The sequence below is a fragment of the Rousettus aegyptiacus genome, unplaced genomic scaffold, assembly GCF_014176215.1.
Source record: "Rousettus aegyptiacus isolate mRouAeg1 unplaced genomic scaffold, mRouAeg1.p scaffold_m13_p_13, whole genome shotgun sequence".
Lineage (NCBI taxonomy): Eukaryota > Metazoa > Chordata > Mammalia > Chiroptera > Pteropodidae > Rousettus > Rousettus aegyptiacus.
This window is the reverse complement of record NW_023416288.1, coordinates 45,912,550-45,932,437: the sequence shown is the minus strand read 5'-3', so window position 1 is coordinate 45,932,437 and position 19,888 is coordinate 45,912,550. Positions and strand designations below refer to the sequence as shown.

The 19,888-nt window shown below is 65.8% G+C and overlaps 1 protein-coding gene across 12 annotated transcripts in view; it reads right to left on the bottom strand.

Annotated features, from left to right (window-relative positions):
- Window positions 1-19,888, bottom strand: part of TNS3 (tensin 3) — a 106,582-nt gene that overhangs the window by 55,689 nt on the left and 31,005 nt on the right. For 10 of the 12 annotated variants that reach the window (XM_036230532.1, XM_036230542.1, XM_036230531.1 and 7 more), the window contains one exon: window positions 15,379-15,416. The exons of 1 other annotated variant lie outside the window; for it this stretch is intronic. The gene's annotated coding sequence lies outside the window, so the exon portion shown is untranslated. Of the gene's footprint in view, window positions 1-9,164; window positions 11,119-15,378; window positions 15,417-19,888 lie in introns of those variants that run through there. One more of the 12 variants, XM_036230535.1, reaches the window with a different exon arrangement.

Below are 19,888 nucleotides of genomic sequence, written 5' to 3'. Positions count from 1 at the left end.
GCGGGGGCGGGGCACGGGGGGGCGGTCACGTCGGTGGCCTGGGGGCCCGGACAGGACTCGGGCCTCGGCCTTCGCCTGTGATGGGTTAAGCGTGAGGACGGGCGGACAGAGAGGCCCGGCCCAGGCTCACACACGGGACCGGCTCAGAGCCCTTCGCCGTCGCCAGCCCCGTCTGGAGAGAAGGCCCTCGAGAGTGCAGACCACCAGCGGGCCGGGGCCCTCGGCCGGGCGCTGGGAGCTGAGTGCCCCTCCCAGAGCGAGTCCGGCGCTGACCGCACGCCTCTGACGTGCGGCTCCCAGGGGCCTCGGTTTCCCCACCTGCGCGCGGGGCGGTCGCTGCGCACGCGGAGCTGGGAGGAGGCCGAGCGTGGGGACAGGTGCGGAGCGTGGCGCGAGGGACTTCTCGCGAAGCTCCGAACCAGCGCCCTGCCGCACGCCTCCTGCTGAGGCCGCCGGGGCCGAGGCGGGCAGGGGGCGAGGGGCGAGGGGCGCCGGCGGCGGCTGCGGCCGGCCAGCGAGGCCTGCCCTGGAGGGCCGAGCCACAGGACCCGGCCCTCAGGCGGGGAGGTGCGGTCTGAGCCAAGAGGGGGCCACGGCGCCAGTACTGTGGGCGCAAAGTGGGCAAGTGCGGCACAAAATGACCTACCCGGCAGCCCGCAGGACACGAGCCACGGGACACGGCCCCCAGGTGCAAGCCGGCGACGTTGGGGGGGCCAGGGGGACAGAGCGGGGCTGCCGCCAGCCCAGGCGCCATCAGGGAGCCCCGGGGCGGGCGCGGCGGGCGGAGCTCTGCCCGATCGGGGTCTGGGGACACGGGCCGCAGCTGCCGGTTGTCGCCGTAAGCCTCCTGCAGCTTTCCGGCAGTTTGAGGAAGCCCAGACAGGGACCCAGACAGGGGATTTCACAAGACTCATTGTGGGCGTGTACCCTGCAACACGGACGGGGAACCCCGGCCCCCGAGCCGGCTCAGAGGCGGGCGGACGGCCGCCGCTGTGTGTCCAGACACAGGCAAACGCCGAAGTTCAACATCGCAGAACCGTGTTCCGGGACTCTGCACGTCAACTCACGTCCCAGTCCAATGACGGCCCGTGGGCTCGGGTCACGCGCGCCGACAGGCCTGGCTAGCCGCCGCGACGCACGCCACGGTGACTCCGGCCCGTGCCGCCACACCGTGTCTCGTGACCCTTCCAGCCGCCCCTGGAGCGGGGCCCCTTCCAGACCCCCTTTGCCAAAAGGGAGCTGAGAGCCAGGCCTGGCAAGGTGGGCCGTGCACCCAAGTCACTCAGCTAGTGAGCGGCACCCTGGGGCCTGGGCTCTGAGCTCGTGAGCCGCCACGGCGGCTCCACGGCCAACTCCCCCTTCCCTGCTGCCCGGGAGCCTGGGCAGCTCAGCCGTCCGCCACGGACCCCGCCCGCGGGGCCGCCCCGGTTCCCCGGCTTGTGGGTTTGAAGTGGACTCGCCGACCAGTCACAGGGAGGCAGCTAGGAAGTGGCTGGGGGCTGTCCCCGCCAACAGGCGGTCAGAGGAACTGGGGTTCTCGGGTGACAACTCCACAACGGAGCAGTCTGAAGACCCCCAACCAATAGCTAATCAATCCCTAATCAATCTCCAATCCACCGCCGCCGACCCTTCCGCAGTCATTGCGCCGAGCTGTCACCGTGAATGCAGCACAGCCATGTGGCGCCGACGAGCTCCACACAGCACCTTCCTGCCTCAGCCGGGGCCGTTTCCGACAGCAAAATCACCAACAAAAAGCACAAAAAAGCAGAAAATGGGGCCCTAAACACCTCGGACGGGGCACCTGCTCACTACTGGTCTGAGGGCTGAAACGGGGAGGCCGAGCGCTGCCCGTGTGACCTCGGCCAGTGGCCCGTGTGCGCGGCCGCGAAGGCCCGCGAAGGCCCGGGGAGTGGCGCCCAGGCCACGGACGCGTCGCGGCGAGCAGGCGGCGAGGGCCGACGCGGGTCTGCAGGGCATTCCCTCTGACCCCTGAGGAAGCATCTGGAAAACGTCCCAAGTGTAAGGTCCCCGCACGACGTCACGGCAACGCTGGAAAGAGCCGTGAGCGCAGCCGCGCCCGTCACGTGGGCAGCGCGTGCGGAGGCCGCTCCACGCCGAGGACGCCGTGCCGCCCGGGCGGCTGAGCCTCCGCGGACTGCAGTCGAGGCCGCGAGCCTCGGACGGACTCGCTCCCCCCGCCGCCCGAGCTCCATGTCGCCCGACATCCGTGACGCGCCCGCCCTGCACTGACAGGGGGCGTGCATCCTGGACGGGTCCTGAGGACGGGGGCTCTGGAGTGTGGGTGCGAGGACCACGCGGTCTGCACGGGGGGCGGGGATGGGCACCGCGGGGCCAGGCCGTTCCGAGAGGAAGGGGTCTTGGAGGCCGCCAGGCCCGAGCGGCCCCGCCAGGGGGCCCTCCCGGGACTGGTGTCCACACCGCAGCCGGTGTCACAAGCTCCCAGAGGCTCACGGAAGGGAGACCTGGGCCCCGGACTGCCTGACTCAGCGGGTCCAGGTGTGCCCGGTTCCCTGGTTTACACCGCCGCAGCTGGTCCCGGACACCCTGGGAACCTTGGACCCCGACCACCGGCTCGCTGCTGCGCACCAAAAACCATCACGTGTGGCAGGGCCTCCTTACAGCATCCCTTGTGGTCGCTCATGCAGTCCCCCAATCTCCCAGTCACCTTTGGAGCTGTCTCTTTGGAAAACCCCAGAGACAGGGAGCTCACTGCCTCATACACATCCAAGTCCACTGTTAGCCCCTAATTCTTGCAAGGTCTTCGCTACGTTGAGCCAGAGTCTGCAGGCAGTGACTGCGCCTCGGCCCCATCCCTCCCCAAGAGCAGAAGGTGACTCCCTCTGGGGAGGGTGCGTGTGGTTTTCCCAAGGACAAGAGCAAGGATGCCCCGGGCAGCCGGAAACAGCCCTTAAAGAGGAACTGTTGTTTTAAAACAGGCTTCACGGAGCAAATGTTACTGTTCTCGGAAACAAGGTATCAACCCCGTGTCACGGGCTGGTGCTGCTGCAGCTGGCAGGCTGGCAGCGAAACACCTCATCCAGCAGACACAGTGTCTTTCCAGATGTCAACAGTCTGGAATGCCATACGCACGGGCCAGCCTCGAACTATTAAGCCACGGAAGGTGACTGTGCAGGACGTGGCCCGTCTTGTTTTTCTGTTTTTCTGTTTTTTTTTTTTTTTTTTTTTTACAGTCTGATTATTTGAATCAGGATCCAAATAAAGTTGTACGGTGTTTATTTAATGTCTCCTCAGTCCCTGACAGTGCAGGATCGTCCTCCTTCTGCAATTCATTTGAAAATGACGGGGGTCCTTTCTGCCCAGTAGAATTTCCACCCGCAGAATTATTTCAGATCTCTCTGGGCCTGCGTTTCTCGGAAGCCGAGCACAGGTCTGGGCTCGGTGTCATTCTGGTTGACTGCTGGCATGGGCTTGGCTGAGGGGTGCCCCGCATGACCCCACCAGCTTCCTCCTGTGACCGCGGAAGTTACAGAGGGCCACAGCCTCGAGCCAGCTGTTCGGTTCCCTGTGGTTTGAAATGCCGCCCGTTCTGTTCCGACTTCATCGCTTCCTGGACGCTTAGCTGTAATCCCTCCTTACAGCAAGATTCGCTCCCATCGGTTTTAACCCCGAGGCACCATTTAGTGCGAGAAGATTAAATGCTTGGCTGCTCCTCCTCATTCTCCAGTTTTCAGAACGAGCTGGTTTCCTGGAATCTCCCGGAGCCGAGGAAGGAAGTTTTGCTGTTTTGTTTAAGTACTTTCACAGTCCACCGTACAGATTTGAAAGTGACGTCTCAAGCCGAGGTCACGAGCTAATTGTTGCTGCACTGGACTCGGGCCACCCTGCACTCTGAGCGTCGGTCCTCGGCTCCCGCCTGCTCCCTGTAGCTGAGAAGACACAGCAGCAGCCAGCGCGGGGGCCACCGCGGCGCAGCCTCCGGGAAACACGGCCTGCGGCCCTCCCCGAGCAGACGCGGACGCCCAGCGTCGCCACGGGGCTCGGAGCGCAGACGCCCCCGTGGAGACGCGCACCTGCCCCTTCCTGGCGGTGTGGCCTCCCGAGTCTCGGAACGCGCCCCGCTGCCCCGTCCCGACGGGCCTCAGTCTCCCCGCCCCATCCTCTCCACGTGTCCCCTTGGACAGCAGTCCTCCAGGGGACCCTGGGCACAGAGGCGCACACGGCGCGCGCGCCCACGCACAGGGGTACAGCCCGGCCCGGCCGCCGTCGTCGGCGCCTGGCGTCGCCCTCCACAGGCACCGCCACCGTCTTCGCGTCCATCAGACAGAGGTGCGGCCGTGCGTTCAGCACGCGCTGGCTCGCAGCTCGGGGGCGCTGGCAGGGAGCCTCTCCTCCAGAAACCGCAGGGCCGTGCGGCCGCCGGAAGGCGGGGACGCGGCCCCCTCGAAGGACGGAGGCCACTCTGGAAGGGCGGGCTCCTGACACGCAGCGCTCCTGCCAGGCTGTTCTCTCCCGGGGCCCGGGCCTTGCGGGCGGCCCACGCAGGGGGCGCGGGTCCTCGTGCGCCACCGCTGCCCCGTGGCCGGTCTCCGCTGGCACGGCCAGGAAGTCGCCCCTGGGGCCGGTGCGCACACGCCTCCGCCCGCCGTGCGGAGGAACGGCCGCCGGGCCGCGTCCCGACGCGCGTCCCGAGAAGACCGCGGCCCCGTCCTCAGGTGCCTGACGTCTGTCCGCTAAGGCCCGCGACGGGGCCCAGGACAGGCGGGGTCCGGAAGCCGCTGCGGCGCCTCCGCCCTGGGGCGGCAGGTGGCTGCTCCGGGACTAACCGCTCAGACGGGTCCTGTCGCAGCAGACGGCAGGGCGGCGCGGCGAGAGCCGGCGAAGGCCGCGGGGACTCGGGCCTCTGCTGCCCTGCTGAGCTCACGGCGCGGCGCGTGTCAGAGGAGGGGCGCCCTGTGCCTTGCCCGACCCCACCCCCTCCCCCGCGGCCCACGAGGAGCCGCAGGTGAGCGCCCGCGCCGGCCAGGCTGCTCCGCCAGCGCCGCGGCCTGACTCCAGCCCCACGCGTGTAGCCGGCCACGTCCCCCCGTGCGTGTGTGTCAGCGTGCATGGTGACGTGCACACACGTGTGCAGCCGCAGAAACAGTGGGCACGTGTCCTCGATCGGGCGTCAGGAGCCCGGCCACTAGGGACACGGCGACACGTCCGCTTCGTCCCTGGGACACCTCGCGCCGCAGAAGCCGCGTGGCTGTGACACGAACGGGCGCCAAGCCGCTGCTGCCCCTTCTAAACGCCGCACAGAGCCACCGCCACAGGAAGCCACCAGGCCGCACAGAGCCGCCGCCACAGGAAGCCCCCAGGCCGCACAGAGCCACCGCCACAGGAAGCCACCAGGCCGCACAGAGCCGCCGCCACAGGAAGCCACCAGGCCGCACAGAGCCACCGCCACAGGAAGCCACCAGGCCGCACAGAGCCATCGCCACAGGAAGCCACCAGGCCGCACAGAGCCACTGCCACAGGAAGCCACTAGGCCGCACAGAGCTGCTGCCACAGGAAGCCACCAGGCCGCACAGAGCCACTGCCACAGGAAGCCACCAGGCCGGCACGCGGCTCTTGGGCCCATGACTGATTCCGCGATAACTGCTGTGCCCGGACGCTCCTTACGCCGGTGACAGACGAGGCTCAGACGCGCATCGGGGACGGGCACACAGTCCCTTCAGTAAACGGTGCACACAAAACTAGACCATCTCCCCACACCACATACGAGAATAAACTCAAAATGGGCTAAAGACCTACGTGTGGGACCCGAAACCACGACACTCCTGGAAGAAAAGCAGGCGGTAAATCCAACATCCTGACACATCTCCTCAGACAGGAAGACAAAAGAAAAACAAACAAACGGGACTACGTCAGACCAAAAAGTTTTTGCTCAGCTGAACAGAAGATATTTGCCAGCGGCGCATCGGGATAAGCAGTTAATATCCAAAATGTATAAAGAACTCACATAACACCAAAAATCCGAATGATGTAACCAAAAAATGGACAGAAGACCTTTCTCCAAAGAGGATGTGTGGACGGACATGTGAAAAGATGCTCAACGTCACTAATTGTCGGAGAAATGCAAAGTAAGACCACGACGAGACGTCACCCTGCACCCGTCAGAATGGCCATCACCGATAAGTTGGCAAACAGCAGCGCTGGTGGAGACGCGGAGAGAGCGACCCCCTGTGTACTGTCGGCAAGACTGCGAAACGGGGCGGCCACTGCGGAAAACAGCGTGGGCAGAGGTTCCTCAAAAACCTAAAAATAGAACCAGCTCGTGACCCAGCAACTCTCCTTCTACTATCTAAAGAAAACCCGAACAGTAATTCACAAGATCCACGCACCCCGGTGTTCCCGGCAGCACAACTCACAGCGGCCAAGATGCGGAAGCGGCCTGCGCCCCGGGACGGACGGCTGGTTGGAGAGGTGGTTCACGCACGCAGCGGAACGCCACTCGGCCACAAAAAAGAATGAAAGCCTGCCACGTGCCACGGCACGGATGGACCTAGAAGGTGGTATGCTGAGTGAAATAAGTCAGACAGAGAAAGACAAATGCCACGTGAGTTGTTGTATGTGACACCGAAGGAACCAAATAAACGAACAAAAAAAAAAAGAAAACCACCTCGGGCTCCGCCGGGCCCAGGCGGGACGGGCCCCGGCCGTGGTCACGGGCCACGTGCCTCCCGCAGGACATGCTTTCTCCATGCTGTCCCTTGCCTTTCGGCTGACAAGGACATACCGGGGACATGCTCCCCTTTTCACAGGCTCCTCCAGGAAATGCAGCGTGTGGCATCGGCTCAGCCGACGACCGCGGGGTGTGCCCCCCAGACCCTTTTCCAGGCCCTCTGCTGCCATTTCCTCGGTCTGTGTGTTGGTCACACCTCACACCCCATTTCAAGCCATAAACAGGAGGATCTACCACTGGAAAAGCGGCAGGAAAGGGCTCCACAGGCGACCGGCCGAGGTGTGGGCACGGCCACCCAGCACGGCCTTCTTCCCTCCTGCGTGCCAACCACCCTGGGTATCACAAAGGCCGGGCAAAGACCCCTGCAGAGTGTAAGGTCAGAGGCATGCCGCTCCTCCCCCACCTCCCCTCTGCAGCAGGGACCAGCGGTTTCAACGCGGGGACCGGCATCGCTGCCCCAGGGGCCAGGGTAGACCAGGCAGCTCTTGAGTGAGCGCAAGCCAGCACCAGGCTGTTCTGGAACCTGCCAGAAGGCTCGGCGTGCTCGGGTGACACCCGCCGAGCAGAGCAACGCGGCGTGGAGGGGCCCCTGGGGCAGGGAGGATCAGCACGGAGGCAAGTCGGGGAGCACGTGGAGGTGCTGGAGGGGGCGCGCACCGCCCCGAGCCCCCACCAGGCCCAGCTGTGGCTGAGTCCCCACGGCGCCCCACGACGCGGAGGGCAGGCTGACGGAACGGGAGGACACGCGGTGCCGCGTCCAGCGTGGGACGCGTCTGGGACCCACGTGACGCAGGCCGGGCTGTGGCCACCGCGAGCCACCGGCCGTCGCCACTGCCGCGCAACATCCCGTCGTGCAGGATGCGCCGGGAGCCAGCGGGGGCCCCGCGAGCCACCGGCCGTCGCCACTGCCGCGCAACGTCCCGTCGTGCAGGATGCGCCGGGAGCCAGCGGGGGCCCCGCGAGCCACCGGCCGTCGCCACTGCCGCGCAACGTCCCGCCGTGCAGGATGCGCCGGGAGCCAGCGGGGGCCCTGCGAGCCACCGACGAGTCACGGAAACCAGGCTCGCCGTCACAGGACAGGCTCTCCGCACTCGGGACACCCGGGAGGCAGGGCGGTTGCGGGGCTGGGGACCAGACTGGCCCCGAGTGGCTCTGCCTGGCCTCCCTCCCCCAGGTGCCGTGCGCCCCTCCTCCCAGAGCCCCGTGAAGCGTGCCCAGGACGGGGGACCCCCGGGACAGACTGGCGTCCTGTGTGTGGGGGGGTGGCCAGCAGCGTGACCTTGATTCCTGCCAGGTGGCTATATTTATAACTCTGTCGATCTCACTGAGCTCCTCAAGGAACGTGACACACAGTTATTCTCTCATCTGGGACGTGTTATTACTGCACCACACTCTGACTCACAGCCTCGTCAGGGGCAAGGCCTCCCCCCGGGCACCCCATCCGCTCCCTCGGCCCACACGCAAGGCAGCCCCTCTCACCGTCCAGAACCGCTGATTTCGTGGCTGGCTCCCCCACGCCGAGACTTCTGGGAAACATGAGCGTAAAGAGAAACAGAACAGACGGCCCCGGGGAAGGGAGGGAGCTGCGGACAGACGTGCGGGCGGGGGCCACACACGGAGTGCCGCGGCCAGCCCGGCCGTGATGAGCGCGCGCTGGGGGGCGCCTCGAACGTGCCCGGCCGCCTGCCCAACCCGCAGTGTCCCCGCGATTCCCCGAGCACCCTCTCTGGCCGGGCGCCCTGTCCCTCACGGTGACGCAGTGAACGAAGTGGACAGGTCCTCAGGGAGGAGACTTTCGCTGGCACAAACCGCGGGGGCCATGCGGTGCGTCAGACAGCGAGCGGGGCCTGGGGTGCTCGAAGCCCCCAGATCAGTGCCTCCGGGGCGTCCGCGCGCCTGCCGGCTGAGAGCAAGAGCCCTCGTCACTGCAGCAAGAGACGACGCAGACGCCGACGCCCGAGGAGAGACCTGACTCGGAACGGATCTGCCAAGACCACACGAGACCAGCCGCCGCGTGAGAGGGGACGCACGGTGGCAGGGACAGGCCACTTGCTGGTCGTGAGCAAACCGGCACTGCCAGCACCTGGTTCACAGAGACCGTCGCACACACGCCGGGCACATTCCTGCCACGCGGCTCAGACCAGGGCCCCGGCCGCAGCCCTGCGAGAATGGGCCAGATTGTCGTGTCTATCCCCACCCTCTGGAGGAGAATGGGGTGGGCAGCTGGCTAGGAGCACGGGGGGACAGTCGAGACACACGCGTGTTCTCAGAGACCACCCACCGGGCCACACGCCAGGCCCCCGGCTGCGGGTCCTGGACGCTCAGTGTCCGTCCAGCCTACCAGAGGCAGGGGTGGCCTCACTCCCCACCGGCTGGCGCCCGCCCTGGACAGGGCACCAGGCAATGGGGGGGGGGCGGCCTTGGGGGTCAGGCCAAGGCAGCGGCGGGGTGTGCTCACCTGCTGGCGTGCCTCCGGCCGGCCCCTGACCACAGGCTCAGGGTGCCGTCCACGTCCCTGGCTGTCCTCCTTCGATGAGCGGGCTAGGCCACGTCCGGGCTGGCTCGGCCTCGCTGCCGCCGAGAGGAGTGATGCCTCAGCAGTCAGGTGCCGCGGCTGCCTCCCCAGCCCCCGATGGGCCCGAAGCCACCGAGCGGGCAGCCACCACGCGCTCCAGGACAGCAGAGGGTCCCAACGCTGCTACGCGCCTCACCGCTGTCCTCCACGCGCTGCTGCGGGGCCCTCGCCGAGGGAAACGGGGACCTGGCAGCGCTGAGGGGCGGGGGTAGGCACCGGGCCGAGCACCGCCCAGCCCTGGGAGCTGGCTCGCACGCCTCAGAGAGCCCAGGACGGGGCCCCTGCCTCTGCCGGCACCCTCGCGGGCGGTCACGTCCAGGCGCTGGGCCTGCGGGTCCTCCTCCCCGGCCCTCCCCGCGACCCTGGGAGCTGGCCCTGCCGCGGGCGCTGAGCCCACAGAGGCCTGGCCAGCAGGTGCAGGGAGGAGACGTCGCGGGTCCAAACTCCACGTGCTGGTGCGGGAGCAACGCCCTCTCGGCAGATCGGCTGGGACGAGGACGCGATGGGACGGGGCGGGAGGCAGTGCCCACTATTGACCAGGAATGTGCCCAGGGACCTGGCGTCTGGGCCGAGAACCGCTTTATGGTCCTTGGCGGCTCCACGTGGGGCCGTCACCGTTACCAGGGCAACTGCAAACAAACAGGCTACACCCTGACACACCTGCCGACGTGGCACCTGCGGCCACTGGCGTCAATAGTCTGTCCCCAGCGGCAGGTGGACGGGCGACCAGGGCAGGGGCAGCAGAGAGGGGGCTCGCACGCATAGCGACTGTGCCCCAGGGCAGGAGTGTCAGGGGGGGTGTGTGTGTCCACGAGACCGCGTGTGAGTCTGTGTGTGAGTGAGCAATGCGGGTGGAGTGTGAGTGTGTCTCTATGTGACCAGGGCATGCGCCCTGCACTTCACTCCTAGGGGACACCCCAGGGTCACGCCTGGTTCTGAGGCCCCGCCCCCAGGAGCGAGGTCCCTCTCACAGCCACCGGCTCCTCCTCCTCTGGGGAGAGGTCACAGCTGAGTCCTACACTTGTGTCAGAGGCGGCTTCCTTTTCACAAGTGCAGCCACCCCTCATCCACGGGGCCGCGCCCCAGGACCCCCGGCACTGCCCGAGGCCCGGGTCCTACTGAGCCCTGTCACGCCGCCTCTGCCACACGCGCCTCCTCCGTCAGCGGCCGCGGTGCCCGGCCCCTCGGTGGCGCATCTGAACGGCCAACGTCACTGCTCCTGTGCTCCGGCCGTCGTGAAGTAAAATAAGGGGGACCGGACAGAAGCTCTGTGACAGCGCCGCAGGCGGCCTGGCCACTGCGACGGCCACCGGGCGACCGCCGGGCCCGGGGCTCAGGGCGAGACGCTGGACAGACGACGAATCATGTCCCAAGGGAAACCGGGCAGGACAGCACGAGCCGTCATGACGCTCAGAAGGGCCACACGCAGAACCGGGACGTGTTTTTTCCTGCACTTTTCAGCCTAATGCTTTGGACAGGGAGACTGGACTGCGGAAGCAACCCCATAGGTGGGGGCCACCGTTCCGCCAAACGGTAGACCGGCCTTCCTCCACGGCGGTCACTGCTAACCAAATCTCACCTTAGACAACGCGGTACAGAGTGACACTCCCACACCAGCTTCTCTACAAGCACCTGTGCCCACCCGCACGTGACTGTGGGGTCACGTGGACCAGCATCACAGATTTCCCCCGAACGTGCGGTGGGAACGCGGCTGGACCCTCACGCCCGTGCGCGTCCACGTACAGCCACCATGGCCCAAGCGGGGCGTGGGCTGTGCTCCCGAGGGTTCCTACTGGTTTCCAGGCAGCTGCGCCCACGGGCCCCGCCTCCCAGGCAGCTCCGCCCACGGGCCCCGCCTCCCAGGCAGCTCCGCCCACGGGCCCCGCCTCCCAGGCAGCTCCGCCCACCGGCCCCGCCTCCCAGGCAGCTCCGCCCACCGGCCCCGCCTCCCGGCCGCTCCGCCCACCGGCCCCGCCTCCCAGGCAGCTCCGCCCACCGGCTGAGTGAGGGGTCCAACCCAGCAACCCAGGGGGCTGCATGCCGCGAGCTTCCAACCGTGTGATGCTCTGGAGAAGGGACAGCAGTGGGGACAGCAGTGTGAGCGGCGTCGCCGGGGGTTACGGAGGGCGGGCGGGAGGAGCGGGCAGAGCACGGGCTCTTCAGGGCGGCGAAACGCTCCGTGGGACGTGCCAGCGGTGGACGCGCCATCACCACTTGTCAGGTCCCAGCGCACGCGGCCGAGAGCGAGCCAGAACGTAAACAACAGGCCGTGGCCGAGCGCGGCTCCGGGCTGCGACGGGCGCCCGCGCACACAGCGTGCTCCCCTGGTCTCACCGTGAACCTGAAACCGCTGTAGAACGTTCTCAAAAAGCACCTGTCGAAGGGTAAAACGCAGGCCCGTGTGTGCCTGACCGCAGTGGGTGAAAGGCCGCAGCGGGCCGCCAGCTCCCTGCCCGCCGGGGAGAGGTCGGGAACCTCGCTGAGGCCGCCAGTCTGAAAAATAACTGCCTGCCGCCCCGGCACAGGGCTGGGGGGCGGGGAGAGGAGGGGTGGGGCGGTGCAGAGGCAGCAAGCGCACTCAGTGGCGGTGCCCCCAGGAGGACAGGCGGGCGGGGCGCCGGTCGGTCCAGGAGCGGAGCCCACGGCCGCCGCCCTGAGCAGGCAGTGTCAGCCGGCCCCGCGGGGCGGAGCCGTGCAGCCTCACGGTCACCCCAAAGCACCCTGCCCGATGGGCTGCCCGGTCTCAGACGAGCGTCCCCTGCCCGAGGCCACGGGGCACGTAAGCGGGGACAGGGCGACGACCGGCCCCTCGGGCTGGCGGTTTTCTGCAAGGGAACTTCTCAGGCCTTCATTTCCCTGACAAACCCAGGTTTTCTGTCCCCAGGAGAGATTTGGGTCCCACTGAATAAAGGCGCCAACCGACGTCCCGTGGGGCACAGGAGCCCCTCCATCCTGAGGGCTGAGCGTGGCCTGCCTCACTCTACCAGCCCACGCCTCTGATGGCACAGGGCAGAGGGGGGCCCCGGGGCCATAGGACGGGCGGGAGCTCGGCCCCGCAGCTCAGGGCTGGCCGGCGGGCCTCTGCGGGCGAGGGCTTTGGGGCTGCATCCTCCTTAGGGGACATCGCAGAGCTCCTGCAGCCAGGCCGAGTCCCCGGGAGGGTGGGGGTCTCAGGAAGACGACCAGATGGAAGCTGAGCAGAGCCTACGAGTGACGCCTGGGGACGGTGCTGGTGGCCCTCGGGGCACCCTTCCGGGAAGGGGACCACAGAGCAGGACGGATCGACCCGGAGCCGAGGGCAGCGAGGCCGGTGGGCCCTGTGGGCACGGGAGCAGGGACACAGGGCGTCCTCAGGCCCATGTCCACTCCACAGCGGACACACGAGGGGCCAAGCATGAAGATCATATGGACAGCAGAGCCGCACTTGGAGCCCAGCACCTCGGACGCCAGGATGAGGATCCGCGTGGCAGAGGGGAGGTCGCCCCACCGTGCCCGCGTCCCCTGCCATCTGCCTCTGGAGCAGCTTTCCTGCTTCCTTTTCTCTCTTGCCCATGAGTCAGCTGGTGGCCGGGGAAAACCCAAGTCACAGCCCCGAAGGCTGGCGTGGGTCCAGGGGCGCAGCACGGCCCCCAGGGAAGCGGAGTGCCTGGAATCCCAAGCTTTCTGGCAGTTCCACCCAAACTGTTTGCCTTCCCTAGAACCTAAATAATTAACATCCACACATTAAAGCTCAGAGAAGCTGTTTTCGGGCGGGTCACAGAGGGTCAGGCTCCCATGTAGCGCGTGAGGAACAGGCTTGGGTGCTGGATGAGGAGCCCACTGGGGCGCCCAGGCGCCCGCCTCCCTGGGCCCTGACAGTGCATGCTCCCCTGAGGGGCCGTGGCCGACGGCCATAGCAGAGTGACCATAGTTCGTGTCCAGCCCGTGGCTCGGCTTCCCCATCCGGCCCCCAGCCTGCGTCCAGGCCCATGTCTGCGGGATGGCTGTCCACAGCCTTCGCCCTGCAGAAGGGCGTCCAGGGGCCTGGTTGGGAGCCTGACCCCGGTGCCAATGAGGCGACGGCGGTGGCAGCGGGGTGCTCAGGCGTCGCTCCCCCTTCGACGTCCCCACCGGGCTGCGGGCCATCACGAAGGGCCCCGCAGGGCACACCGGCCCCAAGGCACAGGGCGGACAGGTCAGACGTTAGGTCAAAAACCCATGACCTTAACCAAAGCTTCACCATCTCCCGAGAAACCCAGGCACGCCCGGTAAGGGAGCCGGCACACGCGGTGACCACGCTCTGGGGAAGCCACGTCCCTCTGCAGGAGGCCGGGGCCGCACCCCGCTTGCCTCCCAGGCTGCTGAGAATTTATGGCCCTTGTCCCCCCCCCCCCCACCCTGTGAGGCACTGTGGTTTTGGAATAAGAAAGGGCTTTGTCATTGCTGGTGGCAGTCTCTCCTGCCGGTCAAAGAAAAAAAAAAAAGAATTCGGATACAGTTTCGCGCCATGACCCACAAAGGGTGACCAGTCGCCCCCTCAGCGGGCAGCCAACTGCTGCGCGAGGAACGCCACAGCCCGGCCGTGACGGTCAGGACAGCCGGAGGTTCTTTGAACCACAGAATTCAATGCCCTAAGCGGCTGGTGGGCCCCTGTAGGGAATGGAGCCCAGAGCGGCCAGGCCAGGTCGGGGCGGCCAGCCAGCGAGGCCGCCACAGGCGTACGCACACGCACACGCACACGCACACGCACACAGGGCGGGAGCGGCAGGGCAGGCGGTGGCTCTGGGCAGCTCCCCCGCCCCACGGCGCCGAGCCAGGCCGAAGCGCGGCTGGAAGGGCCCCGAGCCCAGCGCAGGCGCCTGTGCCTGGACTGGCTCAGAAGCAGGGGACCGCTCCGGCCGGGCAGGAGGGGCTGCCGGCCCGGGGCCCGGCCACCGGGCGGCGTGAGGTCTGCACTGTTCGCTCTACTTTGCATGTGTCCCAAGCGCTCCACGATGAAAAGTTTAAAAAAGAAGTCATTTAATCTCTTTCCTGAAAAAAATAAAAGGGCTGGATTTGCTTATAGTTCTTCCAACTTTGTGTGTGCACAGTGCATCCGTGTGCGTGCGCTGCGCTGTGTGTGTGCATGGTGTGCAGGTCTGAGCGTGGGTGCATGTGTGGGTGTGCTGTGTGTGTGTGCCGGCATGCAGACGTGTGTGGGGAGTGCACGGTGACACGTGTGCGCGTGTGCGAGGTCAGGAGGGCGAAGGAACCAGGACGCCGGACCCTCGCAGGGAGGACGGACCCCGTGGAGCCGCCTCCAGCACGGGGCCCTTCCGCTCGGCCCAGGACCAGCTGGAAACTCAGGGACAGCGGGCCCGCAGGGTCCCCAGCAGCAAGGGACCCCGAGACCCTCTAAGGCCTCGTGTCCCGGACCTCTAGCCATGGGGACACACAGCCTGTGGGACGCAGGACAGGTCCCCCCCAGAGGCGGGGCCAGTCATAAGCAGGGGGCCACCGGTCCTGGCAAGTGTGGGCAGTGCAGCTCTGTGACTCGGGCAAGAAACCAGGGCCCTGGCCCGGGGGTGCCAGCAGCTGCCCCATGCCATGTCCAGGCCACCTCGCTTCCCTACTAATCGGAACCCGAAACCCAACCAAGCACGGCGGGCCTCCAGCGCTTCGTGGGGGGCACTGGTCATCTAAGCCTCCAGGGGACATGCATCTGACTCGGGCCCCCTACCTCCATGACAGTCTGAACTCCCCAGAATCCACGAACAACCACCCTAAAAAGCAGCCAGAGCAACCTCGCGGCTGGGGGTGTGCCGAGACCCCGCCCCGAGAGGCAGCCTGCCGGTGTAACTGGACATGGTCCATCGTGGCCAAGGGCTGCAACAAGGCCAGGCAACTCGAGTAAGTTCTCCCCCGAAACCAGACACCTCAGCTCCGAGTTCTGTAATTCAAACTGGATTTTGCGGCCTTCGGTTTATTCCAGGAATGAAAAGTGCGCGCCCTATCGCGCCTGCCGGCCCTTCCTCGGGTTTCGGCCCCGTCTGACGAGGCCCGGGGGGCCACCCCTCCCCCGACACCGTCACGGAGGCCCAGGCAGCCAGACGGCCTGGGGACACGACGTGGCGCTTACCTTGGCCTCACATGTCCTGTGGCAGGAGTACTTGCCGGCTGCAAGAGAGAGAGAGAGAGAGAGAGAGAGAGAGAGAGAGAGAGAGAGAGAGACTGTGTGCCTGGCAGCTCCGCGCAGGGCCTCCGCCTGCCCGGAGCCCCCACCCTGGGAAAGGTCCAGGCCGGGAGGCTCTGGCTCACGACGCACGGGGGACGGACGTGTGTGCAGGGTCCGGCCACCACCACGCCATCAGCCGCATCCGGACGGGCCGCGGGTTCTCAGGAGGGGCAGTCACGGCCCCCCAGTGGGCGGGCGGCCACGTCAGAGTCCTGGAGAGGAAGGGGTGACTCTGAGCAGCGAAAGGGACTAATCTGCCCAGAAATTACAGCCTCCCCTAAAGGAGGGCGAGAACCGTGACAACGTCCTGAGAACCGGGACCGGCGCCTTGACGCTGGCAGAGGGGCACATTGGAGCAGCGCCCTCGCCCCCCCCAGACGACCCGGAGCTGACCGGCGGGCGAAGGCCAGCCCGAATCCCCCTGGGGGGTCCTTCCAGGGGCCACTGTGCGAACCCGACCTCCAACAATGCGGATCCGGAGCAGGAACCCCGAGATTCCACAGGCCCGCCCCCCAGAGGCTGCTGCCATGCCCACACCTCCGCTCCAACCCCCTGCGCCCTCCCCCACCGCCTGCGATGGGCTCACAGGCCCGCCCCTCCCTCACGATCCAGGCAGAGGCCGAGGGGTGAAGCGCCCACCACAGGCTCTCACGCAACTCCAGGCGGCCGCCCCTCACCTCCCCAGATGGACCCACGGGACGGCTGTGGCATGGGGGACCAGGACCAGGCCGTGCAAGGGCCTGAGCTGGCTTCCTGGCCGGCCCTCCCCAGCTGGGCTGCCCGCGCAGGACCGGCAACCTCTCGGGCCTGTTCCTCCTCCCAGGATGACCAGGATGCAAAAGGCCAGCCTCTCAGGGGCCCTGCTTAGAAAGCGCGCAGGGTCCCAGGAGGACAAGGCCTCGGTCAGGACTCACGCCCCAAATCCTGGCTCAGCACTTCGCAGCCCAAGCTTTCCACCCCTACTCCGCACCCCCCTTCCTGTGAGCTGGGGACAGAAATGCTGACCTGGCCAGCTCAGGGCTGAATGAGGGAGCGGCCAGCGGCCAGGGCCAGCGGCGACCGGAGCTCGGGGCAAGAGTGGCCATGGTTACCTTTGCAACATCTGCTGTGCCTCCGAGGTTTGTGAGCAGAGTCACCAAGACGAATATTCGTCCTGCATCACCTCGTGGGCACAGCCTGCCATGGTGACGATAGGCTCTGTGACCAAGACAGACGGGCTGTCCCTGGAGTAAGAGGGACGTCACACCAGACGGAAAGGCAGACAGGGCGACGGCAGGGCCAGCGGCCAGGAGAAGGCCCGGGTGGAGGGCGGGAGGGCGTGCGAGGCTGCGGCCTTGGCGTGAGTGAGTCCGCGGGAGGAACCCCTGCCCCGGGAGGCTCTGTCCCCACACGGAACTGGGCGGCCGGAGCAGGCCGGCGCGGGAGGCAGGGCCCTCCCCCGGTGACGGGCCGTCTGCGTGGTGAGGGTCTGGCTGTGACTTCCAGCCCGGTCTCTCGGACCGGGGGCCGTGTGGGGAGGGCGCCACCTCGCCAGCGCGTGACGGCCACCTTGGACTCGGGCCCCGGTCCCAGGGGAAGCTTCGGGCGACGCGGCCTCTGAAGGGACTCGGAACCAGCCCTGCCCGGCCAGTGACCCCCCAACTCCCGCCCACAGGCATGGCGAGAAGCCGCAGACGCGGCCGTCGTGGGAAGGCTCCGGCTTTCGGGGCGACCCGCTGTGCAGCTTCTGACGAGACGGGCCGCCTCGACTCGCAGGCCGTGTCACGGGAAGCGCAGTGACGGGGAACGAGCGAGGGGCCCCCGGTCGCCACGGACACGCGTCCGCTCACGAGGTCCACACTGCGCGCGGCGGGCCGGCCGTGACCCCCGCGGTGCCCTCCCCAGTGTCACTGCCTCCGCGCCTCGCGGCCACCAAGGCGGGAGGTGTGCAGGCGACGGGGCCAGGCGGCGGCCCGTCACCCCCCGGCCACGGCCTCCCACCCGGCCGCACGCCGCCTGGCGCGTCACACGCAGAACCGGTGTCTAGGCCGATCTCCGCCACTGTCCCCTACGCAGAGGACGGGGCTCCTCAGCTCCGGCCCCACCCGCGGGGGCCGCCAGCGGCTGTGCCAGCGCCCCCCGCCCCCCCGCACCAGGCCTCGCTCCCCCGTCCTCGGTGCCCCGCTCTGCTGTCTCTGCCTGGAGCTTCCCATACGCCCTCTGCATCCGGCTGACTCGTTTCTTCAAGACGGAAGGCAGGAGCCACCGCCTCCACCAGGAAGCCCTCCCTCCACGCGCCCTGCCACTCCAGGGTGTTCCGCGGCCCCTTGGCCACCTCGTCCCTTCAGAGTCCTCTGTGTGTGTCCACCTCTCCTGACCAGATCGGGCATGTCAGGGACGGCGTCGCCTGCCACGTAGGGCCAGCGCCTTGGAGCTGGGACGTGATTGGGAAGAAATGCCCCGCGGACGAGGCGCCCATCCCGTGCACAGGCTGGCAGAGTCCTCACTGCACCGACCTGGCCGAACCGTCACCACAGCCACGAGGTGCCGCAGAGCCCCGGCCTGCGTACCGAGGGGCCCGCGGGCTGCGGGCGAGGCCGGACAGCTCGTCCTGGACACTGGCACTGACCCTCACCTGCCCAGGGCTGTGGCAGAAGCCAGCAGGACACAGGCCTCCTGACCCGGCCACCGCCCTGGGTACGCAGTGCCCAGCAAAGTGGGGCCACAGACAGCCCAGACCACCCCCGCCACGCTGCACCCCAACATGCTGCACCCCACCGTGCCGCATCCTCAGCACACTGCAACCCCCTACACACTGCACCTCCAACACACTACACCCCCAACACACTGCACCCCAACACACTGCACCCCAACACGCTGCACCCCAACATGCTGCACCCCACCTTGCTGCATCCCCAGCATGCTGCAACCCCCTACACACTGCGCCCCCAACATGCTGCACCCCCAACACACTGTACCCCAATGCACTGTACCAACGCATTGCACCCCCAACGATGCAGGCCTAAGAGGACAAAACGTTGACTCAACATCAGCCTCTCACCTCCACCCCCCAGGCGAGACCAGCTCACGCTTCCTCATTCATCTTCCTCCTTTACTCTGAGCCTTACAAGATGTAATTGACAGGCAAAATTGTATCTATTTACCGTGTACAACATGATGATCTGATACATGTACAGCTGCGAAATATTTACGCCATCAAGTTAACTACCACCTCCCGCCTCGCAGTTGCCATTTTTACGCGCGTGGGGGAGGACCTTCCAGACCTACTCGGCAACTTCGAAGTTCGCAACAGCGCTGTGCACTAGTTGCCATGCTGGGCAGCGGAGCCCAGAATTATTCTTAAAGCTGGAAGTCTGTGCCCTTTGACCGAGACCTCCCCATTTTTCCTGCAGCCCAGCTCCTGGCAACCACCATCGTACTCTGTTTCCGTGAATTTAACTTTCTTTTTCTGAGGGTCCACGCATAAGCGAGGTCATACAGTATTTGCCTTCTGACTTCTTTCACCTAGCAGAGTGTCCTCTCGGTTCACGCACGTCACGAGTGGCAGGACTTCCTTCTTTTCTTATTACTGAATGATATTCATACATGGGTCACACTTTCTTTATCCACCCGTCCACTCACGAACACTTAGGCTGTTTCCACGGCTTCGCTTCGGTGAGTAACGCTGCGGCGAACATGGGGGAGCAGACACGTCCCTTTACAACACCGATTTCATGTCCTTCAGGTAAATGTCCGGAAGTGGGATCGCTGGGTCACAAGGTAGCTCTGGTTTTAATCGTTCAAGGACCCTCCACACCGCTTTCCATAGTGGCTGCACCATCTTACAACCCCGCCACCAGTGCGTGGGGGCTCCCTGCTCTCCGCATCCTCACCAACACTCGTTACCTCCTGCCTTACCGATGACAGCATTCTGACACGTGTGACGTGATCTTTGTGGTTTCGACCACATGTCCCTGATGATTAGTGATGATGAGCACCTTTTCATGCACCTGTTGGCCGTCTGTATGTCTTCTTTGGAAAAACATCTATTCGGATCCTCTGCCCGTAATCAGATTGGTTTTCTTGCTACTGAGTTGTATGAGTTCTTTAAATATTTTGGGTGTTAACCCTTTATCAGATATAAGACCTGCAAATATTTCTCATATTCCTTAGATCATCTTTTCATTTTGTTGATTGTTTCTTTTGCTCTGCAGATGCTGTTAGGTTGATGAAGTCGCACTTACTAATTTTTGCTTTTGTCGCTTGTGTTTTTGGTGTCATATCCAAAAAATCACTGCCAAGACCAACGTGAAGGAGCTTCCCCCATATTTTCTTCTAATGGCTTCTGATCTTATGTTCAAATCTTTAATCCAGTTCAAGTAAATTTTTATGAGTGCTTCAAGACAGAAGTCCAGTTTCATTCTTACCCTTGTCA